The sequence below is a fragment of the Pithys albifrons genome, chromosome 3, assembly GCF_047495875.1.
Source record: "Pithys albifrons albifrons isolate INPA30051 chromosome 3, PitAlb_v1, whole genome shotgun sequence".
NCBI classification, from domain to species: domain Eukaryota; kingdom Metazoa; phylum Chordata; class Aves; order Passeriformes; family Thamnophilidae; genus Pithys; species Pithys albifrons.
In genome coordinates this window covers 94,957,562-94,980,973 of record NC_092460.1, presented here as the reverse complement: position 1 = coordinate 94,980,973, position 23,412 = coordinate 94,957,562, and the positions used below count along the sequence as shown (strand labels likewise).

At 42.2% G+C, this 23,412-nt stretch overlaps 1 protein-coding gene across 2 annotated transcripts in view; it reads right to left on the bottom strand.

The window, feature by feature from the left end:
- FAM107B (family with sequence similarity 107 member B) overlaps positions 1–21,772 on the bottom strand; it is a 60,979-nt gene extending 39,207 nt beyond the window's left edge. Inside the window, exons 1-2 of one of the 2 annotated variants that reach the window (XM_071552773.1) lie at positions 21,593–21,684; positions 19,616–19,736 (exon numbers count right to left, since the gene is read on the bottom strand). The gene's annotated coding sequence lies outside the window, so the exon portion shown is untranslated. Of the gene's footprint in view, positions 1–19,615; positions 19,737–21,592 lie in introns of both variants that reach the window. The other variant, XM_071552775.1, reaches the window with a different exon arrangement.
- Between the last annotated feature and the right edge of the window lie 1,640 nt (positions 21,773–23,412).

Sequence of the window (23,412 nt, the reverse complement as noted above, 5' to 3'; positions counted from 1 at the left end):
TGGCCCCAGTGAACATCTGAAAGTTAATAACCCTACATTAATAATCTTGGTGAGGATTGCTATTATAAAGACAGAGATCTCCAGGAATTTAACACAGAATAAGTTTTATTTAAACTATACTTCCACCTAAAGTGCTCTGGATTATTTAAGATTTATCTAAGTGAGAGCAAGGACACCCCATCTAATCAGGAAAATGCTGCAATAGCCTCTGATTTACTTTGTATTCAGGGACTATGTGTGAGATACCATAAAATGAAATAATAAAAAGCAGTAAAAAACCAGAGCTTATATGGCAAAAGACCCAAGCACTTGCAAAGGGGAGGGGTGGGAAAGGATGTTTTAAAGACAAACTACCTGCATGTGCAGTTCTTAAATTATAGGTCCCAACTTCCCAATCTCATTACTGTGTGAGCGGCACATGAAACAAAACAATGGAGAATAAAAGGGCCATGTTGCCTCTTTTGAAAATAAAACTCCACTATTCATGGAAAGCTAATAAAGAAAATAAAAGCAACAGGCAAGATTAAGAAAGTAGAGAAAGAAAAGTAATAGTATTGATTTAAGTGGTTCATTTTTTATTTATGAATATTCTTTCCAGGGGATATCATAGAAGCATTTCATGCTTAATAGGTGCCATCACTGCACAAATGTTTTCTAAGCAAAAAAAAACCCCAAAACAAAACCACAAACCCCACTCTTTACCAAGGCAATAAACGGCTTCATAGCAGACAGCCTGATGCAGAATTCAAGAACCAAAATGAAGTGTCGATGATGCGATGCAAAAGAAAAGTTACCCTCAATGAAAAACCTTCTGCATTGGAACAATTTAATAGGAGGTGAGTACCATAGATTATATGTTTTCTTTTGGTAACCCTGGTTAAGCTCTCTTTCAGAGGTCCTTGACATCTCAGAGGAGAAGATACGTGTATATTACTGGCCACCTCTCCAAGGGCATCAGATGAAAAAAAATAAAAAAGAAATGAAAGATGCATTCTGTGCCTTCACAGGGCCGTTGAAAACTTTATTCAGAGCAATTCTGGGAGCTCCACTGAACAGCAGATATTCTTCCCACTGAGTCTAGACCAGTGACCCGAGTTGACTGCAGTTGCTGCAAAAACTTTTTCACAGACTACAAAGGAAAGCAGGGACAGTTCAGCTGGACAGGCAGTGCAGGATGAAATGAACAACAAGCCTGCAGAAACTCTTACAGAAACCACCAGGTGCTTATAATATTGACATGGCACAATATTACTGAAAATTGTACACTAAAACTTTGACAGTTAAAAGATTACACTTTCCCTAAAATAAAAATCAATGTACAGTAACCAACACGACTGGAAAAAAACCCAAGCGAAAACAACAGAGCAAAACAGCCCCCCATCTCCCTTTGAATACACAAGTCCTGGGCTTGAAGCCTTCCAGAGAGCCTAGCTGCTTTTCCTGCTTCTCCCCATTTCTCCTCTCACTTCTAGATTAAAATCCTGCAATACTTATGTTTTGAATATTTATCCCCAATTCAGCCTATTCCACAAACTTTGACTATAAAATCCTAATTCATAAAACAGGTAAAATCCCACTGTTTAAACTACCAATTTTAATCCATAATTAATATGTAAACCAAGGTCTCCATTTATTTTGCATAAATTGTTGTTCTCCTTCCCCAGTCTCCATGAGACAGAACGTTGGTTGCCAATATTTACTTCATAATTTCATTAGCAGCCTCTTCTTCCCTCTCCCATCAGTCAAGTTTTGTATTCAGATAGAAATGTCTCCAGATACTGCCTGGCAGTATCCTGGAAGCAATCATATCCCATTGGAATTGAAAATGCTATTTAATCTACTGTGATTTTCCTGATATCAAATATTCAGATTAACAGTAAAGATGGAGGTGGTAGAGAAATTGTAACAGCTTTGAAAAGATGTAACTTACTGGGTACCAATTTCCTTCGTTTACTGAGCAAACATGCTGCCCTTGGGCAAATGAGTATCAGATGGCTAATAGTCTCTGTGCCAAAGGGAGCCAGAAAGCAGACTGTTAATGAAGCCCAAAGGGTACTGGAAAGAGGCACTGGGATAGGACTGGCAATCTTTCATAAACTAGAGCCTTACTGGTGCAGCTGACCTACATTCTCCAACTCAGGGTTGAAGGCCTAGTCAAAACATGCATAACTTAAATAATGGGCCCATTTCAGCTGGATCACCGAGCATCCTGTGGTGGTGAGAACAAGCAGTCTCCTCTCATGTACTCCTCCAGCACAAGCCACAGATGGTAAATACGGTCCCAAACCACTCTGTTTTAACTTGCATAAGGCCCTTTGCAGACCAGACTGCATTTTGCCAGAGCCTCGTGTTAGATTGCTATTTATTGACTCCAGTGGCGGTGAGAAATCCAAGGTTTTAAATGACCAACATAACCCTTGCCTTTGAAATCTAATTCAAAACAGTTTTAAGACTTCCTTCTTATGAGTAACTCCCTTTATCCAGGCATCTATTAGATTTGAGAAAGAAATCATAGCAAGCTTCAATTTTCAAACTCATTTTTACCCAATGTAATCTTTCCTTAAAGGACCACAAATTCTCTTCATGATCTGCACATCTAAATATCTCCTTGCACAGCCAGGGGCAATGCCTGTGTATTGCAAGCTTGCAGTCTGTGGGTTTTGCTGTTTTACATCAAGAGCAAAGCGCATGCAGGCTCAAAATAATCCCATGCTTCCATTTTTCACTTCAGCTAAAAAGGATTCAACAAGACACATCAGAAGAGAATGCACTGCTGTTGATTTGTATTCCAGAAATGAACAGATGCTAAAAAATGAAAATTATTTAAGCAGAAATCTTGATTGCTATTGTCTGCAAAAGGGTTGTTGTAACATGAGCCTTTTGTTTGCTGAAGAGGCAGATAAATTGCGCCACTAATTTGTCCCATATAGTACACACTTACTCAAATCTTTATTACACATGGAAAATGACTCAGTTCTACTGTTCTAAGTGAACACACTTTCAGCTGTTATTCCTATCAACGTTTCATTACGAGAATAAGTGAAGGCAGAGTAGGTCCACAAAACCATCAAAGCAAAACTGATTTTATTTACTTGGAAAAAAAAAACCCTGAAGCAGGCTGGGCACAAAGTGGAACAGACATTTTGTTTATAGGTCAAATTTATGAAACTAATTATTATCTCAAGTTCACAGTTTGATTATTATTGGTCATGATTGCAGATTTTAGAACTACTGGAGTTATCTTTTTCTATCTTAATCACACTCCTGACTTTTCATCACTTTCTTAGTTTTGGAATAACTATTTATTGAATTGAAATAACTAGTTGCTGAATCCATTGAATGAAATAAAAATCAAGAAAGTATTTCTGAATTGACATAAAGACTACTGAAAAATTTTGCTTGTTTCTCAAAAAAAATCTGTTTCTGATCTCTTAACCAGTAAATTTCAACAGGTCACAAAGAAGGAAGCCTTAAAGTGTTTAGATCAGGGAGGAGGGAAAGTTAAGTTAGACTGACTATTTCTTTAGGTTTAGACTACACATTTATTTAAAAATTATTTACAAATAAGAGTTTTCACCATTACTTTTATGTATTTCTGATCCAGTTAAAATTAATGCTTTGATCTGCACTATCCTAAATACCTACCTGCATTTATACATTCACCAAAATACTTTAAAATTATCTTAAAGTAGAAAAACCAAAGCATTCCATCCTAAACCAGCTCAGTCAGCTTTTCAGTCTTGTCACCCCAACTGAGAATCTGAGAGAAACTCCTCTGACCTCATCCTGGACGAGATTCATTCCTGTATCACAACGATGGCAGACTGCCTGTACAAACACAGTGGATACTTCCATACCTCATGAACCCACCAGTTTGACAGCAGAGCAGTGAGGACCTCAGCAGTGTGACTTTACCACTTACCAGAGCAGGATGAGATTCACATCAGCCTTAGGTCTTGCAGAAAGCCTGTGAGATCTGCTCACCTGCACTATTCTTCCCTGGAGAAGCAGAAAACAATTGTAGGAGGCACAAAGGCCCAAGAGTTAAAGGCTTTGTCTTCTTACTACAGCCCAGCGATCTGCACTTAGGCAATGGACGCAGATATAGGATGGTCCCTCTTTCCTGCCTACCTTTTATCCTCACCTTTATTGGCACCTACAGAAACCACCTGGCTCCCTATATCAGATAGCAGAAGTCCTAATCACCCTGCAGTAGCTGCCACCTGCTCTCCCATTCCCCTCACTTCTCCCATCTCCCTGCACCAGCCCTGCTCTGGAGTCAGTAGTTCCATCCGGGATGTGAGGGGAACGCAGCTCCGGCTTTGGAAGGTTTCAGTGCCAAGAGCAGTCCTGCATGGAGAGGTGGAACCACCCTGCAATCTTGGCCTGTGTTGGCTAAAAAACACCGAGCAAACATTGGATTGCGTGCTTTTGTGTACACATCAGGATAAAAGGAGGCAAAGATGGTCAAAAAGATATTGGCTGCATAAGCGACTGCAGGAGCACAAACACAGGTGTGCCAGGGGGACGTGCCAGAGGCTTGGGAGGCACAGCAGATGGACAGCCAAGACAGGCATGTTACAATGACAGCAAAGATTAGAGCATTGTAACAGAGAAACCTGAACTGGTTTAACTGGGTCCTTCTCCTTATAAAATAGTTATAAAAAGAAATGTGAGATTACAGGACCAGCTGAAACTGCTGTGCTAATAAAACCCAGGAAACCATTGATGTCAATAAGAGTTATTTGCTGAATACTTACAGAGAAATGAGTCTGCAGGGTTAAAATATCGTATTAGTTCTCTCTTTTTTTTTTTAACTTGTACAGATCCTTGTAAAAGTCAAACACAGTAACTGGAGAGAACCCACACCCAAATGATTCTACAGTGATAGGGGCTTTCTTGAAATTCTGAAGGCAGAAGATACCAAAGTTTTTCCTGCATGAATGCAAGGATGACCACTTTAAAAAGCTTTCCACAATATGCCAAAATAACTTAGACAATATCACACCATCTCAGAAAAAATAAAGGGTAACAAGATGTTCAGAGAAAAAATTCAGAACTAAATACAATTTATTTATTGTTTCACATGAATGACTGTGCAATGACTGAGGTCCCTTTAAAATTAAGCATCTCTAACAGATTAGCCAGTAGCAAAGAAAGTCAAAAAGCAGAACTAGAATAAAAAAGGAGAGATGAAATTTACTCAACAAGGTCTACAATAGATCCTGGCACATCTCTGCCTCCAGAAAAAAAGGAAAGAAAAAAAAGAAAAAGACACTTACCACAGAATTTTGTACATATGGGTTGATGCTCACATACCACTCAGCATAACATGCAAAAATTCACTCTGTCTCATGAGATCAGATGCACACACGTACACCTGAAGGTATATATTTATGCCACCTTTTGTCAGAACCAGTCAGATGTTTTCCTTTACATCCACAGCTGCTGAAGTACTATTGCATCCGTACCCTATCATGTCCAAATTCTCCTGGATTTTGAAAAGATCCAGGTTTCCTATTTAAAGCTTTGAGCTGGAATGGATGGTTAACTCATTTCACAACGAGTTTGGTTATACATCTCCCCTGATGAAAAATTTAAATTGTTTGGCTAAGAAGCAGTGTCTTTTTACCCCAAGACGCTCCTGCAGCAGCAGTTCAGTAAACAATGTGAAACAAAACCAGGGAAATGAATCAAAGTGTTTTGTAACTAACACAGAGAGGATTTTGGTTTGTTTTCATAAAGTTCAAACAGATGAAGTTTTATGACTTAAGCAAAAGGAGTGCAAAAGTGTTTGGAGAAGGAAGGTTTCCATTAAACAGAGCAGAACTGGTTCAACAGTAATTTGAGCACCCTATGAGCTCACTTTTTGCTGTGCCACAGTCAGGAGCAAAGCAAAATCTTCACAGAACACAGGAGGGAGCTGATGACAGATAAGAGGGCAAGAGGCAGTGGAGGGACCAGCTCTGAAATAGTTACTTGCACTGTATTACACCCTGCCATGAGAGAGCCTTTCCCACATTTTTAAAGCTGCAAACATAAACAGCTCTTAAAAGGAAATTTAACTTGAGTGGTGAACCAGGAAATAAAAAAGTTGGGCTGGAAGAAAATGATGGATTTTCCTGTGCCCCAAGGAGCAGCCCTGGAAAGTCCCATCTTTCCACAGAAAATCCCATTTGTGGTCGCCAAGGCTCTCCATCTGTAGGGAGAGGGATTTCAGGATGGTGTTTCCTTTCCCCCCACCCTGTGCAGGCTGTCACAGGAGGCTGCTATCAGCTGTGGCAAACCCCCTGCTGGGACATGCAGATGATGTAAGGCAGCTCATGTGCCCTAAGCTCAGCTGCTTTGGGGGTCTGGCCAAGACACTCCAGCTCAGGGAGTCATCTTTCACCTGCATCTAAGTCAGCTCTGATTCATGGCAGAATAATCACTTTAATGGTGAAAAGAAGCTATTAAAAATGTTTTCTTGCAACAACACTGCCAAGAAAATGCCAAGCTGGGAGACTCTGACAATATCTGCAATTCATGGGAAATGGGTGATCAAGGAGCCCTCTCCAGCCAGGCTCAGTGGTGGCTAATGCTGCCTGGAGTCATCCCTGGCAGCCAGCACCACACTGCATAAGGGCCACCTGACCACAGTTCCACTGGTTCCTGCAGCAGGTGATGCAGGTGAGCCTTTGGAGAGAGGGCACCACAATCGCAGGGCATCAGCCCATAAGAGGGTGACTGGGGGACAATCACACCAAAGCTGCAGCTGATGAGTGTCCCAGCTCACACCTGGGTGCCAGGGCTGCACTTGTAACAGTGCAGATGTTGTCCTTGAGCTCTCCCCTCCTGTGGTACACATGAGATGGTGCCCAGGGACCACTGGGCTCTGGAAAGACACGGTAACACCTGGTTTGTCAGATGGGGATCTAACAAGACACGACTTCATCTTGGGCAGCAAAGCAAGTGTACCTTCTTACAGCTTAACATCTGACCCGCCGATCTGTGCGTAATCAGCTCAGTGTTAGGATCTGCAGTTAAACCTTACTCATTGTCTGAGCCCAAAGATTAGAGACAAAAACCAGGAGATACGGGAACAAAAAGTAAAGAAAGGCAGTCAGAGTTGTTTCCCTTCTCATTATTCATGACTGTAACTGCAGCCAAAGGACATCCACTTGCAATCAGCACCGACACTACTTCAATCCCTTCTGGAAATGTGGACAGGCTGTTCCTGATCTCCAGTAGAAAAAGCTTAGAATTACCAAAAACCTCACAGAGGTTTGGAGCAGGGAGGTTCGCTCCTGCTGGGGGAGGCAAGATGAGTTGCCATCTGCACTGGAAGCCCAGCTGCCCAATTCCTGCTCAGACAGTTTAAATCCCAAGTTATGGGTTGAGCAGCAGAAAGACATCACATGAACAGAAACCAAGTTAATGGTACAGGAGGAGGCAAGGCACAGCCTTTGCTGAGCAAGAGTTTTCCTCTCCCAGGAATTCTTCAGGTTTTCACTGAATACTGCAGTAAATTGAGACAACCATGAAAGTGCTCAAGGCCAGGTTGGACAGGGCTCTGAGCAGCCTGGTCCAGTGGAAGGTGTCCCTGCCCATGGCAGGGGGGTTGGAATGAGATTATCTTTAAGGTCCCTTCCAACCCAAACCATTCTGATTCTACAAACCCTGGGAAGACCTTACAAGCATGTCAACAGGAATCCTGCTGTGGCACCTACACTTTTTGCACAAACAAAGGGAATTTTAAACCTGGATTGGCTTGATAAAGGTGACTCTTTAGTACATCAGCGCGAACATGCAAATGTAGGGAAATGCATAACCTGAATAACTAAGATTTCTTTGCATTTTGAGACTTGCTGGCTAATTCTTCTTCAACTTCACTGTGGGACGGAAATGTAAATGGAAACGTAAGTATTTTTGATAACCAGTAATAATGACTTACAATAGTCTCTGATTTTTATATATTGCATGGCAAGAGGCCAAACACAGCATTTAGTTAAAGTTTTATTGATAAAAGTGGTACTTTTCTGACATCCTCCTACCTTTTTCTCCCTTGTACAATGTCATCCTTAGCCCTCCTTGATGTACAAAAAAAAAAAGAAAAAATAACTATGTAAGATTCCACAAGAGACAAATAAAAAGAGCTACCACAAAAATAAGTAAATAACAACAAAATTCATCACTCAACATAGCCATATCCATAGAAAGACTAACTTTCAGATGATATGGGAAAGAACCTTTCCTAGGCTGCTACGGAGAAATACTGTATTAAACAGATAAATTTAAAATAAAAAAACAAAGGCAGGAAGTAGGAAAAAATAATGAGATCCTTATACTCTGCATGTCTGCCAAATGTATCAACCCTTGTTATATTTGGTTTTCATGTGTTACTCACTAGGCATGCTCATGCACTGGGAAGAATACCAGATAAAACATGTGGTTATTGGCCCGCAGAGATAACAATGCTAGAATGCAAGCTCGGGTCTGCAGCAGTTTTTCCTTAACAAGTATTCCCTATTTAAGCAAAGATTGATCTTACACGATGTGACAGGCCACTGATAAAAAAAAATTGCTTTATGATATGATCTGTGACTGTTAAAAAAAAAAAAAAGAAAAAAGTAGCCAATGTATATTCACTATGGGCTTACTGAGTTCCACACTAGTGTGTCTAAGTTTCCACTTCATGTAAAATTAACTTTTATCTCTCTGTGATACAACCCAGCAGTATGTTGAAATCGATGTTCAGTCTTTCAGCTTAAAGGCCTGAAGCCAGTTTACAACTACATAACAATTGGAAATAATGGGGGTTTCTGATCCATTCCAACTTTCAAGCCTTTGTGATGCACATGGCACTGAATTACCAGAATAGCTCAGAAAGCTTCTAGAAGGAAGTGATAAATGAACATTACCCTTATTTTTGTAACCAAATGAGGGGACTGAAATATATTGGGTTGTTTCCACCTTCAGCTTTAAAAAATTTAATGTGGTTCATTGGTCAGAAAATCAGCAAGAACGGAAGCACATCTACTGTTCCCCATCTCAACTACCCACAAGTTGGCAGTTTAATGCTGAAGGAAATTGGTGTGGTTTGCTTGCACAACAGCCTTTCTAGAAAGGTAGCAACCATGTTGTAAAGCATTCACACAAGAAGCAGGACAACTCTACGACACTATTCAGATGCCCACATCTTCATGAAATCAGTATGGCTCTAGCAAAACTAGACTGCAAGAGCCACCACAGAGAGTTCCCTTGGTACAAAGTTAAGCTGCAAAAACACGTCCAGAGACTATTCCATAACCAAGGAGCAAATACAGGGCCAGGTTGGAAATTTAAGTTGAACAGCCTTCTTGGATTTCTTGTATGATAATTTAAGTGTGCACTTGTGCTTCTCCCCTTAACTTTTGTCTTTTAGCCAAATTTTAAAGGTTTTGAAGCCTTTATGAAGCTTCCCTAAATTTCATGTAACTGGTGACTGAGCAATGAAAGACTTCATCCAGGAGTCCAGGCTCTGACAGGCTTTGTTCCAGTGCTGCCAGACAACACTCACAAGTAATTGCCTTTGGAACAATGTTAAAAACAACAACAAACAAACTCTAAGAATTTGAATCAACAGGAAATGAATACTCAGAAAAACAAACCCAAGGTTTATGGAAGGCAAAACTGGAAGGTCCCCACACTGACCACCTGTTAACTGTATGACAATAGGAATGTAGTTATGCAACACAGAAGAGATCAAGTTTGGGAGGATGAAGAGAAGATTGATGCAAGCTTATCTCATGCAGATCAGCAAGAAAGTTTACAGCTTCAGGCTGTAGCAGAAATACATATAGCACAAACAGATATACAACCTTTTTTCTTTCTTTGCTGTTAAAGTTATCTCATATTTCACTTTCTCTACAGTCTAGTGTTACAGTCTGACCCACTCTCTGTCAAAATATTTCAAATGTGAAGATGATTAAACGATCAGCTCTAATGTACTTAACTGCCTGCATTCCTTCTGAAAGAAGGTGTCCTGTAGGAGAGTTGTGGCTTTTGTGGCACATTGAAGTAAAAAAAAATAACACCCCCTCTCCCTCCCCCTCTAGAATCCCCCCCTCCCCAAAACAAACCAACCCCAAAAACAAACAAAAAGAGCCCCAGAAGCCAAAATACAAAGAGCTTTTCTATTAGGAAATACACCCCATCAGTATGATGAGAGAGTCTTAAGCTTAATCATGTTCATGAACCCCTTACAGTCATTCTACAATTTTCCTGTTGTTCATTACTTCCAGAATTGCTATCTACAATCTAAGGCACCTTCACTTTACAGGAAAAAAGAAATAAACTACTAACCTTTAAAAAATTGTCCTATGTGGGATAATGTAACAAGGTCTAACTGCTCCAATGAGAATAAACCCAGTTTAATACTCCAAACCCCAGATTAACTTAGAAAGAAAGCTCCTTTAAAAATGTTCTTCTATTCCCCCTTCTAAGGACTTGAAAGTAATAACACTTAAATCTAGTCTAGACTTTCAATGTCCCAAACTTGAATGATTCAAGCTTTTCAACTTCCATTCAACTACTTTTCATTCAACAGTTTGTTTACAGAAAGATATTTAAATTGTTCTAAAGAGCACCACGGCTCACTGTAGGGCCTTTTGATTCTCTAGCATGCACTATCACTTATTTACTTTAGGTTTTCCATTATTCAAGTGCTGGCTAGTTCATGTTCAAATGAGTCACAAACACCAGAGCGAACAAGACAGTTAAGGCAAAGGAACCCAATTTAAACAACATCCAGTTCAGAGGACATTTAGAAGCCCAGAAAACTAAGAGAAGTTTTCTTTGCTTTTTAACTTTTCAAGCTTAGAAACAAAAAATTACCATTATGAAAGTCTGAAGTTGTTGAAGTTATGCAGAAATGCAACTAAAAACTTCCTCTCTCTCAGTTTTCATCAGTGACACAAAGGCATTGACTGGAAATGCTAGATACTGCAATTAATTAAATTATTTCCAAAATTATTTATAAATGAATTTCCAGAAAAGGGTGAGAGGGGAGTGAAAACCCAAACTCTGTTACAGGACTTCACAGTTCTCACAAAATGCACCAACACTGTAGTGGTGCAGTAACCGTGTGAGTGCTACCAACCCAATGGAATGCAACTGGGAGAAGCAAATGAGAACTGTGCTTTGAGATCCATTGTCCTTTACATTAAAAAACTAAAGGTGATGGCCCTTGTGATCCACAGAATTAAAAAGAAAAAGAAAGAAAAAAGGAAAAAAATTAGGCTGCACTTAGCCAAACTTGCAATGAAAATTAACATTTGACCAGGATAGAGGGAAAACTGCCATTTAATGATGCTGCCACTGGTGACAACCCCTAAAATGATGCCAATCACTTGTCTGAGTCAGCTCCATTCCCACATTTCATACAAGTGCTCTGAGTGACTCACACAAATAATCTATCTGGGAGATAAGTAAAGGAAATCTCTAACATGATTTTGCTGCAGCTTTTCAAGATGAAGTGTAATTTGCCTTGTTCTCTTCATTTGAACTTCAATTATTTGAAAATTTAATTTAAATTTCAATTTGTCTTTAGGAATTTTCTCACAAGCAACAAGATTAACGGGGGTAATGCAGGGCACACAAAACTGGCAAGCAAAGTAATGATCTGGTCTAACCAGACCCTGTTTTCAGTAAGAAGCAGCTTTTTAGGCTGCCTTCTAGCCTCAAGGCACTTCCAAGAAGATAAGTTCTGTATTAGGGTAGGGAGATTATGTTTGAAATATAAAGTTTACATTATCTTTTCATTATGTTTCCATTTGCAGTGTTTCATCTGTTTATTTTTCTCTTGGTTCAAAGTCCCAAGTTCAATTCTATCCTTGCATTAATTAGTTATAGCTGTAGGCAAGTCAATTCAGCCTTTGTTTCTCAATCTGTAAAAGAAGGACAACAATAAATATTTATGTACTTTAAATAGATATTGGAAGGATTTGTTTACTCTGACACAGTTAGTTTTTCAAATACACCACTCCAAAATTCTATGCAAAAATTACTTATTTTAACCACATTAACTGAAATTACTGTGATTTTTGTAAATGGCTTGTTGAACTCTCACATCCTTTCCTTCCTCGGGAAGGCCATTTCCTACAGTACATTTCTAAAGCCTCCCATTTAGCAAACCCTGATATCCTGAGCTGAGTTCATGGCATCCTAACAAACAAAAAATCCCACCACACCAGTACATTGATTACAAAGACATTTAATTTTAAGATTTATTAGAGTGCAGAATTTTTTTTCTAGTCTGCTTCCTGGAGGAAAATACCCAGAGGAATACGAGCTCCTTATGTCACTGCTTTTACATCAGTAAGTTATCTGTGATATTCAATGTTTTTTTTGATCAGTATGGGTAATGTGGTGCTTTCTAAATCCAAACCTTGCCTGACTTCCTCACACTCTAAACATGGGCACTCCGAGTAAATTGACTATATCTGTGGCTGTTTTAGCAGTCAATTAATCAGCTTCCTACTAGGATGAAGAAATACCCTAAACCCAAGTGAGATAAAATAAAGATGAATCCCAAATCTTGTGAAGCATCAAACCTGAACGGGAAATCAGCTGAGGCTTCTTTATCATTAGAGATAAAATAGGAATAAATTAACTCACCACAAGCTCAAAGTTTAATTCTTAATTCTACTACTGCTGATGCTACTTGCAATAAAGAGATTAAGATCCAATAGTAAAATGGGAGAAAGGGGTTGGAATGATCCCTTAGAGCAGTTATTTAGCAAAGCACCATTTTATTGTTTTATGCCAAATTTGATGCGATTCTTCATTAATTCAATTTCCATGTTGAAAGAAATCAAATCTTTGACAACACACACTCCTCTGCTTTAAAGTTCATTCTAAACTCTTGTCTTTCAGTGTACATAACAGGCATTACACATGCAGCCCTGCCTCTGTATGCTATCAGAGGACGGCAGTCAAAAGAATTGAGCATTAAAACAAAGCCTTCCATCAGTACCAAAAAAAAAATCCACAGGAAAGTAAAATAGGTGACAGTATTGTGCTACAGCAACCACAGTTTCCTTTTCCTTGCATAATTCTGAGGCAGAGGAGCGGGAAAAAAATATTCAAAGATGTTTTTTGAGGATGCTTTAGCAATTAAAAATTATGTACAGCAGCCACCCAGACCATAATTAGCATAAAATGATAAACCGGGGCATCTTTCTGGGGCAGAGCTGTGTCCATCACACACTGAGCCGCCCATCACCTCAGCACCACAGAAACAGGAGCATCTCCTGGCAGATGCTGCCTACAGTCATCCTGTGCTTCCAACACTGTGACAGCTTTGAGGGAAGGAAGAACTACTCAGCCATAGCAAATTGTGGCAGCAGATTAGGAAGAGACTAGACAGGCACAGCAATTACAGTTTGAGCAGAAAATTTAGCTGCTTAGGTATCCATATGACCCACTGCTGCAGCATACAAGAAGCCCCCCAGGATTTAAATACATTCCCCCCTTTTGAAGTTCTTCATCCAGGTTCTTTAAAAAGCTATCCTAGCACCTGACTGACCTCTGACTCTGCATTTCAAACTGGTCCCCATTTTTAGAGAAATTTCACAATTAAAGTTATACCAGCTGTGAAAAATTTTCTAGGAAAAAAAGTACTGGTCTAACTTTTATTAACCCCTGTTTTCTTTGAAAATAAGATTTACTATATAAACCTGTGCTTCCCCCTGCAATATTTTTGGCTGAAGCTGGCAAATGGATTATATTTAACTAAAGGAACATGTCATCTTGGATCTGCTAATCCTATTAGTTACCTGGAAATAGGTAACAAGGTTCAGGAGATGCCTTTTTAGTGCTTCTACAGAGAAATAGTAGGCCCTAACTAGCTGGAAATTATATAGATCCTTATAGGGCAGCTTATAGTATAAAAACTTGTTTCTGTAGTGCAATAAACATGAGCAATGAAGGAGCTTTATACAGAAACATAAATATACATTGGAAGTTTCGGTAAAAAACTGGCTCTCCAGCAAAGCAGCTGCATTCAGTCCAAAACTGATCACTGATCACTACTTTAACTCTGAAAGCTACTGAGTGGGTGTCACAAAAAATTCCAAAAAAGCACACCAATATGCTTCACCTTTTTGTGTCTCTAATATCCATTCACACACTCTTCCTTAATTAAACTGCAAATTCCTCAGGGCAGTCTCTTTAGGACAGTGCTAGGCAGGAAGGGCCTCTAAGCCACTGGCAAACAAAACAATACTTGGCACACTTATTTTTTAACTTCATATGTTAACCTATCCCCACACTCTTGAACAAAGAAATTTATTTTATTCTGCTTACATACTACATTAAAAATATATATATAATCAGTGATTGCACTTTAAAGGTTCAGAACTTTTGTATGACTAGGTAAAGGATGTAGCATGTAACACATCCAGCTGATGCCACCAACCTCTGTTTTTGTTCAGTTTCATGATTCACTAACTACAGAGAAAACAAGAGAGGCCCGTGAACTCAGATTTGAACTTCCCCAAAGGAGGGTTTTGATGCAATGGCATCTGTAACGTGTGCTTCAGCCTTTTAAAGTCAATCCTTCACCTGAGACTGAGTGACACAGACAGTCACAAATTCCAGTCTTCACAACAAGCTTAAATGCTGGCTTTCTAGTTGCTAAACTTCAGAAAAGTGGTTTTTTAAGTCTTTTCAATGGGATTCAGATTTACACCAAGAGATAAATGCTTTCTGCTTTTCAGAGACATTAATTTTTTTGAATTCTAGTTAGCTTTTGAGATTTTTTTTGAAAAAGGAAGAATATGTTTGCTCATATTTTGTGTAAGAAGTTTATGACCTGTTTAGCTTTCTTGTACGTGAAAGAACAAATAGATCAATGAAGAGTAAGAGGCACACCAAGACTGCCTTTGGAGAGCCACCCTGCTACCACAGTTGCCATGTGTGGTAACAAACAGCTCTCACAGGACAATCCATGCACAGCCAGGTCTTCCTTCCAGAACACACCAGACTCCCTGTGCCTGAGCACTTCTGATCAGGTAGTGTGTTGCTGCACTGCTCACTGTGACAAAGGACACAGGAGGATGGTGGGACAGTGGAAGGCAGGCTGTGCTCACCTTCAAAAGGTCACCTCTTCACCCAGTGCTCTGGTTTGCTTCTGCATGTTAGAGGAGGGTGACCTCAAACCTCTTCTTTGGAATAAAAGGTTGGTTTACTTTTAGAAATACCAAAACACCATTCCCTAACCAATGAAAATCCCAGAATTACAATGACTCTTCCCTTATCCTTTCCTCCATTCTCGCCCAAACCTGGATATAGATTTCTGACAGACTGTTTTTAGGGACCAGAAGTGACGTGTCTCATATTATGGGAGTTAAACATGTGTATGTCATAGCTCATCTGCAAGGACAAGTAACCTCAAAAAGTTCTAGGATGAAAAAAGAATTATAGCATCATAAAGGAAATCATAAACCAATCAAACTCCTCCCTCTTCTCTCCAAAAATAACCCCTCCAAATCCCAGTGGTTTCAGATGGAAATTGCCTTTCTTCCTCTACCAGCAGCCAAGCCCCAATATGCATCTCAGGATGTGCCCAGGCACCTACTCTTCCTTGAAGAGCACCAAGGAGCTCATCAACCACAGCAAGTCTGAAGGACATCACAGCAAAGCAGTGCAATGCTCAGCAAGTCATCTTTGTCCCCAGTGACGCTTCAGAGGAAACTGAGGTAGCAGAGACATATTACAGTGGAAACAGCAGAGCAATGGACATATTTGAAAGGCTGCACAGCATGTTGTCCTGTCAGGAAGAAGAAAATTTCCTTTGACTTAGACTAAACTTCCAGCTCTTCAGAGGTATTAAACAGTAAAGCTGTGTCTCTGTGGTGTGCCTAACATGTAAAGCTACTCCAGACCTGATTCTGATTCCTGTCCCTAAGTGCTCTGCTCAGCTCGAGGTGCACTTTACCCAGCTGACAGCATAAACTCCAGCTTCCCTGAAATCTTTTCTGCTTGTTTAGAAGCATCCAGCACAGGCACTGGCCTAGATTAGGAGTGCAGTTATGCACACACGAATGGTCTTGACCCACTTCTTGTCACATTGTCCTGACTACTCAGAGCTGTGAACTCTATTTATTATTAGCACCAGAACAAAAGCCTGTGTATGTACATGAGGTCTGACAAATACCCACTCACTGTACAGGCAAGGAATGAAAAGAATTGTTCTATTATTTCCTATCATCATCCTCCTCTTGCCAACCCACTGAGTGCCATTGCTATTGAAATACCTTTGACTGGCAGAGTTTGCCTCGCATTCAGAGCAGATGTTACAGGGCCTGGTGAGTGAGTTAGCACTACTGGGCACTGGTGAACTGAATGCCCTCCAAGACGGACAGGAAAACTCTTAATATTCAAGTAAGCAAAAGCAGCTCAATGTGGGTTTCCCTCTACACAATGACAAAAACTTTCCCCTCCATAAATTATACTATACTGCAAAGCAGAGCTTCAATCCAAGTCAATCATGAGGGTAGTTTCTCCTTCAGAAGCATTTGTGAGTTTCAGCTCTATGGCTTAGAAGAGAAGTAAGCAATTCCAGGGTACACTCTAAAAAATACAACCTATCCCATCACAACAAGTAGCAAAGGTTTCTCTCCAGTACATTAAAGCACCCCTGATAGTAGGAGCATATTTCATGCTTTGTCATCACAAGCTCTCTACAGGATTGTAATGCAGCTCACTCTGAGGGGCATTAAATGTAAAAGCCTGAGATTTGCTAAAGGACAGAACAGAGGTTTCACACTTCATCCTGAAGGCACATACACTGCCCAAAACTGCAGTGTAAATGTAAAAAAACCCAAACCAAACCAAACAAAAAAAAACAAAAACAAAAAACAACAAAACCAAAACTTAATTTATCTAAAAGAAAGGGACTTGTTCCACTGTTCCTAAATGACTGTGCTAGTCCTCTCTGAAGAGAAGCACACGTGTGCACAAAAGGCAACCTTCTGTCTTCATGTTGTCAGAGAAATTTTTAAAATGTAAGCAGATACAAGAGTTTTGGTTCTAGGATAAATAAAGTTAAATAAGCCAAAGGTTACTGCATTTGTGCTCCCTGCTGACATCATGAAACTAGGATCCTTGTCGCATGTAAGCAAGCTGATGACCTGCTAAAAAATCAATAAACTCCATGCTAGACTAGATCTATGCTACAAGCCAACTGCACCAAGCCACCACAGAAGCTGCCCTTTCAGTTGTAGACCCAGGCTTAACTGTTAGAGTAAGTACTGATTTCAAAAGTTATTCTAATATATGACACTGATCAGTAGACAGAGTACTTCATACAACTGCTCTGAAGTCTTTGTGGCTTATTCTTTTATGGACACAACTTTGAAATACTGTTCTCCCACCTGTGAGTTTCGCATCCTTCGGTACACAAAACTTACAGCACTGACCTAAACCTTAAAAGTAGCTTGTCAGCTCAAAACATGTTTTGAAACCAAGGTTACAACTGTGACAGATTTCACAATGATAACCATCAGGCACCAAGCACAGCACTGTAAGGAGAAGCATTACTTCAAACTTTTCTCAGAGTGACTAAACATGGAGATCGCTGGTATCCTCCACTGCTTTGAGTTATAGAGTAAGAGGAAGAAAAGACCACATCCTTTTCTTGCAGGCACCAGTGCCCCCTGCTCATATATCCCCTGTAAGATTTCTGCCACAGAGAAATTGCCACACACCTCGCCACTGTCATGCAACACCCACAGCCCTTCACACCAATGCCCTGAAGCAGAAGAGCAGCTATGTGAGAACAGCAGCTCTGTGAGTGTCTGTGCATAGCACAAGAAACAACACCCACCACTTTAGAAACCACTTTTAAAAAGGAGCATGAGCCTGGTCTCTCAGGGCTTGGACCTGCACTCACACCACCTCACCCAGCTGCTGCGGTCACAGAAAGGCAGTCCTGGTCTTGCCATGACCCTCCTGGCTCTGCAAAGCCTTCTCTACCCTTCTGCTGGCACCTGCTTCCACACAACTGTACAACGGGACAGAAGAAGGACATCCCCAAAGATCCAGCAAGAGACTCACCTGTAAAAACAGCATCCACTATTTGAAGGCAGGTGTAGAAAAGAGAAGAAAAATGTCCCCTTCTTTTTTTTTTCTGTGTATGCTGAATGCTTAAGAACTTATTACTGTTTTTCACAGCCTAAAAAGGACCTACATGCATGTGGGTGGTGGAAGAACAGCCGACCACGAATTGCTTCACAGCCAGGTAACCCAACTGATTTTCATACTGTGCCTCTTCTCCTCTCCTACATCTTGAAGAGGGAAGAACTTTCATTTCAACACTAGCCAGTGGCTCGGGAGACACGAGTTCAAGTTTTTGCACCACTACTCAGTTCTGTGTGGTCACGGATGACCCGTTTACTTGCTTTTGCTTTTGTTCCCCATCTGCAAAGGGACGGTGTCTTCCCCACAGTGGGAAGATGGGGCACCTTTCCACTTCAGCATGATTTTACAAGATTAATGTAAATGAAGCATGCACAGAGATAAGCCTATTGAGAACATGCAAGATGTGGGAAGTATCACAAGAAATGTGGTTGTAGCTACATAATTTATATTTCTCCTAAAAACATGAGATGTTTTTCCTATCAAATTTGCAGCTTTATGTTCAGGTTAACATGTGACCAATTCCCTTTCCACAGCTGAACCCTTCCACTGTCTTATGTCAAAACAAAACATCAAAACCCCAGCTTACAAGCTTTTTAAGTAAACACAGAAGAGCTGCAGGCTCTTGGCAACATCATGTTAAGCTGCAAAACATACTTGCACTGATACTAGAAAACACGCCAGGTCTGGCCAAACCAGAACAAACTTTAAAAGAATCACTGAATTGAAGAAGAAGCATTAAGTGTATTTTCTTCCCCTCCACAGTGAGACAGTGCATGTATCTTGCTCTTTGATACTGTGTCAGAACTGCATCAGCCATGAGTTGTGTCTGACACGCTCTTTTTGTGTTCTTATGAGATGCAAATAGATACAAAGTTGTACACAGCAGAGATGTCAGATACAAAACTGCTCAGCACAAGCTGAGCGTTGAGATTTGGTCTGTTTATGACTACCACAGTCCCAGAACAGATTAAGAGCTGGCCACATATATTTAATACTGTTAACCGCGTACAAAGATAACACAGGTTTATCCAGTAAAATCTTTGACGGAGCCAAAGTTCTGCTAGAGCCAATTACTGGTTAAACAGTTCCACTCTTCTTCCCACAGTTAGTAAACATGAATATTTCCTTCTATCTTTCCCCAGTTTTCCTTCTGCTCCATTTTTTAGGTGATTTCCCAGTCCTTATGATGTTATGAAGGAGTATTCTCAAAATCAGCTGTTTCTCAGTGTCCTGAGTATTGTCTTTATGTAAAAACTCAGTGACTCCCCCTCCTCCACCCCCAGCCCGGTCTATCCGTCATCTCAAGCCAGGCTGTTCCACTGTGTGACTCTGACAAACAATCTGCCACTTCAGCAAAGGCACTGGCCAGAGCCACCACACAAATCAGCCTGTTAAAGAGAGCATGTGCGAGGAGGATCTCCCAACTGCAGCTGCCACACAGCTCCTCACTTACCCAGTCGTGCAGGGGAGGTGCAGGGTTCAATACAGTCAGTCTCAAAGCCTCTAAATGCTCGAGGGTGAACTGGAGTTCAGAGAAACTTCTTAATTTTGAAGAGAGAAAAAAGATGCTAAGACTGAAAAAGAAGGAAGAGAGTAAATTAAGGGATATGAGACCTAAAGCAGAAAGGAGAAAGCAAGTAGGAAGGTATTATGAGGACCTGATGAGATGACTCTCCTGCCTCTAACTTTTGGGAAGCATCAGCATACCATTTTAATTAACAATACTCAAAGTGCTGAAGACAATATAGCAACATTACTCTGGAGCATTATGGACGCAGAAGTGACACTTCACCTGCCAAAATCGTCCCTGGCAGAACTCCACCAACATCAGTGGAACTACACCAAGCATGAAATTGGCCCACAGTTGCATTAAGACAATAAAGGCTTTGTTTCTGGACATATAGGGCATTTGTGGTTCTTTATAATAAAGCCCAGCAAACAATTGTTTATTGTCCCTGAGCAAATATCACTGACAACAGGCAAGCAGCCATCACATTCATAGCACACACTCTCTGTCCATATATTGCTAGGAAAACAGCCATAAATAAAGCAACAGATTCTCAGCATCTTGTTCAAATCACAGGGAAATTAAAGGCAGTTTAAATACGTCTCAAACTGCCTACCAGATCCACAAGCAATCATTTTCAGTAATGTTCTTCCATGTTCCTACTTCTCTGCTAAGTCAATGAAAGTTAAATATCTTGACTGGTGTCACAGGACTTTACACACACAGATACACCACAACACAGAGCAGCTCTGCTGCCAGACAATACTCCCACCACAAACTATACACAGTGACCACACTATACTCACACAGAAGCATCTTTTCCTCCTTTTGTTGCATTTTTGTTCAACTATGCGAATGCTCAACAAAACCCCAAAAATTCACATATTCCTGCCTCTCTCTTGAGTTTGCCACAAGCATGCCCTGGACTTAGAGGGCCAGACTTCTGCTCCAATGCCAGCCATGGCTGTACACTGCACTCGCACAGTATTGATTTATGCCAGAACTCATTGAGCTATGAAAAAAAAAATCTAATGGCCGAAGCAAACAAGTACTTCAGTCACACAGAGCTCCCGCAATGCACCCATTCCTCTTGTGCATCCCCAGAACACATTTATCCATGCAGTTACCCTGGTCAGCTGCACAGTCTTTCAACCTAGTGCATAGGAAAACCTGGATATTTGGACTCTCCTGGTCCTTGAAGGAAACTTTGACAGACCCAGGTTGGAGCGGTGGGAGCACAAGCGATAGCAGCTCCTCGAAGCTTGTCCCGCTACAAGCTTCTACTTGTTTTAAAGATTTGTAAGGAACCATCCACTGCCCACACCAGAAGTTCAGCAGCTCTGAATGCTCACTTCACAGGGCAGCACACATAGGAAAAAAAATACGTATCCTTTTTATTCGCCTTATCTTTTCTTCCCATCCACCACCACACTCCCCCTGCCCCACCAGCCCGCACACACGGACCCGGCCGGGCTGTGGGGGTGCTCCCACCGCTGCAAGAGTCACCAGAGAATCAAAGCTGCCCCACGGACCAGCCGAAACACCCCATGGACAAGCAGAAACACCCACCGGCTCCATGGCCCCGGCGAGCTGGGGCCACCCGCGGGAGGCGGCGGGACCGGCGGCATCCCTGGTGCTCCGCACACCCTTCTTTCTACTTACTCCCCCCTTTTTTTATGCAGAGCAGCGATGAGCTCCCCGTGTTTCCTCTCATGACTGAAAGCGCAGAGAGGGGGCTCTGCCGCGGCAGCCCCACGGCCCGGGGGTGCCCCCGAGAGCTGACGAGGGGGCGCAGCGCAGGGACCCCCCCGCTCCCCGCTCTCCTCGCCGGGAGCCGCCGTCCCGCAGCCCGCCCGGGCTGGGCTGTCCCGTCCGGTCTCTCCGCGCCAGCGCCTTTGTGTGCGGAGAACACATAGAACCTACCTCGGCGCGGCGGCTCTGCCCGCCCGGCAGCGCGGGGGTCGAGGGCAGGGGCAGCCGAGGAGGGGAGGACGAAGGGAAGCAGCTGCCACCGCTCGGTGCCCGCCGGAGTGTCCGCCCGGCCCCGCCACACGCGCGGAGCCGGCCCGGCCGCGCCTGGAGGGGAGCGGCGGGGCGGGCCGGGGGCGGGACCGGCGCTGAGTCACCGCCGCGGCCGCCCCGCCGCCTCCTTTGTTGTCAGGCGTGGGGAAATCTTGGTGGCGGGGAAGGCTGGCTGGACATCTCGAGGGAGAAGGGGAAGAAACGGTGTGGGGGGGGGGCGGCGGTGATACCGTGGAGCCCGGCCCGGGCCGTCCCTCCCCGGGTTGGATAACACACGTGGGGCGCCCACGGGTGGTTCTCAGACCCCCGCCGTGGCCGTGGGCCCGCGGAGCGGCCCCGCTCACCTGCGGGAGCCATCCTTCTCACGGAAGAGAATCTCCCTGCTGTGCCAGCCTTTAACTTTCTCCGAGTGGTTCTTTCCCCCTTCCTGTGTCTTCGGAACCATGTCCTTTTGGATATTCCCACCCGTCATTCTGTAGGACTCAAGGTCCCCATCCAAGTCAGAGGCCAAGAGGCCACGGCCAGCCAGCCACAGCGTGCTTCAGTGTACCCAAAATCTGTCTCCTAGTGGGTACTACACGATGGGCACATGAGAGAGAGCCTGGGACGCAGCATAGCGTGTAGAGACTTTGCGAATGAATCCAAACAAAAAAGACTTTTGAGGATGAAATGTGTGTTCATACACTGGGGTACATACCGGTATTAAACAGATTTCTTTTATATATTTGTCACTAGGATTATTTTGCGTTTCTTCAAGGCAGGTGATTTGAATAACAGCATAGCAACTAGAGGCATCTCTGGGATGGAAAGCTTCAACCTCATCTCAGGAGTTCAGTAACTTGAGGAGCTGAGCATTCAGCATCTCTTGGGCGGCAGAGACAGACCCTTCGCCTCCAAAAACCTCGAGGTCCAGAAGTCCCAGCGGGAAGATTGTTGGGTGCTCAGTAGATGGTGCTGTTTCCACCGAATTTATCCTAAATGACACACTGCCCCAGCACTGTAAGGGCAGGAAATGGGTACAGAAAAATACATTTTCTGTGAGGCAGGGCTGAAGTCCAGAGTCCTGGTGTGTACTAAAAGACTGCTCAGGTCTTTGTTTGCAGCTGTTCTTTTACTAGGAAGAAAACAGGCCTGGATGGAATCTATGAAATGGATGAATTCCAGAACACAGTTGGCCACTGTCAGGTCTGGGTCAATTCAAACCTGCTGCTGGGCACCAACATATGCAACCAGAGCTGTGTTGTGAACAGATGAAATGCTAAAAAATTCTTCATGCTCCTCTGAAAGTCTCTTGTGATGTGCCAAGTTGGAAACCTATTTGTGATGTCCATGTTCATGGTGTTAGCCCTGACAATGGGCAGCCTCATTCCCCATTGCCCTTTCCTTCACAGGAGAGTTGTGAGATGTAGTTGCTCCATATGTGATGCTCATGAATACTGTATGGAGAGAAACTTCATAAAAATTGATTTTTTTAAATAAACATGGTAAAACGATGTGCCTAATATTGATTAGTTCCCTGTTCTGTGAAAGGCCCTCAGTCTGAGGCATGGGAGGGGAAAATAGTCTATGACCAGGGAATTGCAAACAGCAATGAAATAAACTGCAAGGCCAGTGGAATGCTGGATTTCCCTACCTTTTGCATTCTTGACCTTATAGACCTCTTCATACCATTTCTGTATAAAAACATTAAGCATTTGTATTCTAAAGACACTTTGTAGCCC